The sequence below is a fragment of the Haemaphysalis longicornis genome, unplaced genomic scaffold (genome assembly GCF_048455015.1).
Source record: "Haemaphysalis longicornis isolate Haplotype H1 unplaced genomic scaffold, Haemaphysalis longicornis Haplotype H1 scaffold_8, whole genome shotgun sequence".
Lineage (NCBI taxonomy): Eukaryota > Metazoa > Arthropoda > Arachnida > Ixodida > Ixodidae > Haemaphysalis > Haemaphysalis longicornis.
In genome coordinates this window covers 164,599,739-164,604,850 of record NW_027526445.1, presented here as the reverse complement: position 1 = coordinate 164,604,850, position 5,112 = coordinate 164,599,739, and positions in this window count along the sequence as shown.

The window sequence follows — 5,112 nt, the reverse complement described above, 5'->3', positions numbered from 1 at the left end:
TTCAATATCTCCGTTATTTGTTCGAAGATTGCGATGATATTGGTATCATTGTTATCGGGACTAAGCAGTCTTTCTAATAAACCCAACTTGTATTTTGTCTTCATGGCTCCTTTAAGAACAACAACAGCATCCTTAGGTCGCCTGCAGCACGAAGGTTTTTCGCACTGAGCTCAAACGCTAACGACAGAATTACGAGTGCTCAAGCAGTTCATGGCAGAACAGGCTAAGACCGTTCACACTCTTACGAAATCCAACCCTGCAGTCAGAGAGGTAACTTTGAAAAAAGACGTACTCCCACCACCAAGCACTTCAGAGCCAAACCAACAGGCAGTCATCGAGAAGAAGCGCAAACTGGACAACCAAGAAGAAGATCCGATAGCGACCGAACCGCAGTATGTCACCATAGAAAAATGAAATGCCAGGCTCGGTGATGTTGCAGCCCCGATACTAAACAAGCTTCAAGCAATCGTCTCCCCACTTAATCGGCCGTCGGCATAGGTACAGAATACTCGACATAGAGTGGAAAGTGTGAAACCCAGGTTACAACCGCCCCAGGCTGCCTTGCCCGCCAACAGAAGCCATGTGAGTGCCCAGTACTAACTGACACGACTACCGAACTACCCACCCACCATAATGGCCACTAGCCCAAAAAATAATGTGGGCTGTCCCATTGTCATTTGGCAAGAGAATTGCAGGAGATTCAAGAATAAGAAAGGTGAACTTGAACAGGACATTGCTCATAAACTAGAACCCGCAAACATAATAGCGATTGAATAATCCAAGGTGGTAGCCAAACTCCCTGGCTACTTTACACAGACAATGCAAAAAGCCAGAGACCTGTGCACTTTAATTAGGGAAAACATTACTGGCGTCCAACACCAACTATATATTACCCCTATGATTGCTTCCTTACGGAACTGGTCTCGCCAAAACTCAAAAGCACTAGCAGTCTATTCATCCTTAACATTTACTGCGAGCCAAAAAACAAAGCACCGGGATTGGCGGACATGATCCATAAAGCAAATTGCTTAGCAGGTTCCAACCCATTCATCGTAGCGGGTGACTCTAACGCTGCTCACTCTGAGTGGGGATACACGTACGTCACCAAACAGGGAAAGAAGTGTCAGGCATAATAGATGAGGAAAACCTCCTCTCCTCGCGGAGACAACTGCCCGGACTCGAATAGGTGCGAGCACAGCCCTGGATACTAGCCCGGTCCTTACGTTAGTTGCACACGCCACATATGCCACCTGGAGCAATACGGGGGACAACCTTGCAAGAGACCAAATGACACTACAGACCAAAATCCAGGACCTCAGATCCGGAGGGCCCTCGGGGTAGCAAACATCCGTGACTGCGAAGCGCTATGTTTTCATAGCAGAGGTAAAACAGAAGAAAGCATATACGCCATCGGTCACTGGGCGAAGACACTCGTCGAAAAAGCTACACACCACCCGAAACAATGAAGCTTCTTCGGTCACACCAGCGGTCGACCCACACCTCTTTCACTTATGGGAGTCTAGGTGCAGCCGTCTTTGCAGACGGCCAAATGGAGACCTTGATAGCCCAAAAAAGTCAGCCGAAGTGCGGGCCGCTTTGCTCAGCATCCGCCGGAACACGTCCCCTGGCATGAACGGAGTGTCGAACAAGGCGTGGAGGCCTTGATTACCTACATGAACGAGTTGTGGGAGATGGGAGTGGTTCCACCCGCCTGGAGGGAAGCAGAGATTCGTCTCCTTCCAAAACCAGGCCGAACACCTTGCACAAAGAACCTTCGCCCCATATCCCTCACTTCTTGCATCGCAAAACTTTTGGAACACGTTGTGCTTAGCCGTCTACAAAGGCTTCTCGAAACGACGGACCGAATGTCTCACTCGATGTTCGGGTTCCGCCAGCACCTCTCAGCACAGGACATACTACTACAGCTGAAGAGACATACTTGAGGCGGCCAGTAGCAATACACCCAAAGTGGACCTGTATTCACATTTTAAGGGGGCGTTCGTAATTTAACGCACGAAGCAATCCTTAAAAATCTTGGCACCCTGGATTGCGAGAAAAAGTCTTACTCTTGCGTGAAGAATTTTGACACCGATAGAACGACCATCATTAAAATTGGTGACATCCATTCTCCTCCCATACAATGCAGCAGTCGTGGTACACCACAAAAGGCAGGGCTATTGCCCCTACTTTTAAACATAGCCATGATAGTCATTCCCAGACAATTAGACAGAATATACATCATTAGGCACGCTCTGTATGAGGACGATATAACGATCTGGACATCCAAGGGTTCTCCCGGCGTCATGCAGGACAGCCTACAAACGGCAGCGGACGCCGTCTACACCCATGCGAGGCGATGTAGTTTATCTTGTACACGGCAAAAGTCAGAACGCATCGTAGTACAAAACTTCCGCCGGGGCCTTCCAGGCAAAATCAAAATATGCCCTACGGTATACTCATCGAACCGACATCCTCAATCAAGATATTAGGAATTACGTATCAGGCAAACTACAAAACACCCAGCCCCTCAACAGGCTTCAAGAAACCACAGCTCAGATTGTTGGGATGCTGCGTAGAACAGCAAACAAGAGCCATGGGCTAAAAAAATACATTGTTCGTCTTGTGCAGGCCTTTGTTATCTCCAGAACTGTTTACGCGGACCCGTATGCGGTATTGGCGGCATCGGGGCGTGAGAAGCTAGACGCATTTTATAGAAAGACATATAAACAAGCCCTGGCACTTCCTACGAGCACCTCTATACCTCTATGGTTCGCCTCACGGCTTTAGGACTGCACAACACCAACAAAGAACCTCATAGAGGCCCACCGAACGGCGCAGAAAACAAGCCCAACTGGGGGGGGGGGGGGGGGGGGCAGGCGGGGGGGGGCGAGGAACGTTGGCTAAGCTTGGTTACACGGCACCGCACATCATAAAAAGCGTCGTGGACATCCCGCCTGATACAAGAACAAGAGTTCTTCCACTACCTATACCCCGGAATATATATGTCCCCTCAACATCATGAGGTACGACGCTCAGCAAGAGCTACTTCGTTATAAAAAACGTATGGAGATCAGGACCACGTCGTCAATACAGACGCTGCGGAATACGCAATACAGAGAAAGATCGGCGGTCACTGCCTCCGTTAGTGACCTTATTCCGTCTTTGATGCTTCGGTTATCGAACACCCAACAGGCTGAACCGACGGCTACCGCCCTTTCCCTCTCCGAGACAGCGACCAAAGTAATTATTACGGACAGTCCAGCCACCTGCAGAGCATACCAAGCAGGTAGGATGTAGAGACAAGCGCTTCGGGGTCTCCTCCAAAGACCCCCACACAAGAAATTCAAGATCGTATGGACACCGGCCCACTCTGCTCTCCGTGGAAACCAGACGGTACACGTCTTCACCCGAGAACTCGCCCACCGGGCACGGCAAGCAGAGTCTGAGCGTATCTGGTAACCGCTCCTCACATACGCCGACATTACTCAACATTACCCACTAGCAAAGCAACTGTACCCGCCAGTCCTTGATCAGGCCGCGAAAGCACAGGAAATAACCCTGAGACAACTACAGACTTGTACCTACCCGCACCCAACACGACCACAAGCCATCTGTCCTACTCTTTATTATCTCCTATGTACTCACTGCCAATCACCAGGCACCCTGCACCACATTGTCTAGGAATGTCAACGGGACCCACACCTCCGCTTCATCCCCATCCCCTCACACCAGTAGTGGGAGAGTACGTTGGCCACCTCCTGTCCTGAAACGCCACTTTTTCTAGCGGAAAGGGCTAAGACAGCTGGCCGCACCAGCGGAGTCTCGGACTGAAGACCCCGACCTCAAAAATGCTCACTACAGCTGTAACTAAACTTTCTCTCTCTCTGTCTCTCTGCAACCGCTCCTGGGCTGCGCTGCTCGAGTACACTATTTTCCTCCGAACTACCCTATTTCGTCCTTTTCTCAAGTTATTAGCATTCCCCTTCTTCTGGACCGGTCTTTCGTTATCCACTGTTACCACTGCGATACACCGGTTGTCATTTTGCATCACAACATCGCTAGGTCACGTACAATTCTTTTTTTCCAACTATCGTAACAATTCCTCGAGGTTGTTCACAGATCCAGAAAAATTATTTCCTTTCCCTTAGTGTTACTACTACTATTATTTGTTTCATGGCTCGCTGAGCTAACCTAGAATATACTTGAAATTGTATGGTAAGAGGCCAAGGTTCTCACCCATATATCATGACCGACAGTATACATTGGCTGTATATTCTTTTGAGTGACAGATATAGCTTACTTTTCATTATTTGAAGGCCTTGCCGAGTGCTCCCCAACATATACATATCCTGTGCCGTATTTCTCTCCCGTGGCAGGGGTAAGCAGAAACAATCTGGACGAGGTAGTTATATTCATGTACTTGTATCGTTGAGTTTCATTTGCTGAAAAGGTCGCTTTCGGTGTGCTATCGTCCCTCGAAAACGTAACGGCTCGTTTAAACATAGACGTTAGCCCCTGCTTTTCGAGGCTATACATTTACCACAAATTTTGTACCCGCCCGCTCTGTGATTTCTACAGAATTCCCCCAGCAGGCATACCATACCCCAGTAGTCATCTACTTCAAGTGCCCCGACAACGTATTCGAACGTCCGCCTTTTTATATCCTTCAATGCACTGACTGCAAATTACAGGAATTACCGTACTTATGACTTCATCGCCGTTTCCTGCCCATCAACATTTTGGTATCAGCTGTGTACTTTTACAATAACAACTGCTTCATTTGTTAAGCCCGCCCCTTAAGAAATACCCTCTTCGGGGGCGTTCAAAGGAAACAAAACGATGTGAAATTTATGTGATATACGAGTAAATAAAGAATCATTATTCCACGTGATATAAAATAACGTAGCCTTCTTTATTGACCGCGATAAGACCCGTGAAGAAGGGGTCATGCAGTGTACAAATAATGCGGAGTGATAAGGTTTTAGCGAGGGCCTAACTTAAAACAATAAGAAATATACATGCAAAATGCGTGAATATTTTGAAAAGGGCGAGTAAAAGCGCAAAGCGTGAGTACAAGTTGATAAATATACTGGTGAAAGAATATCAAAGGCA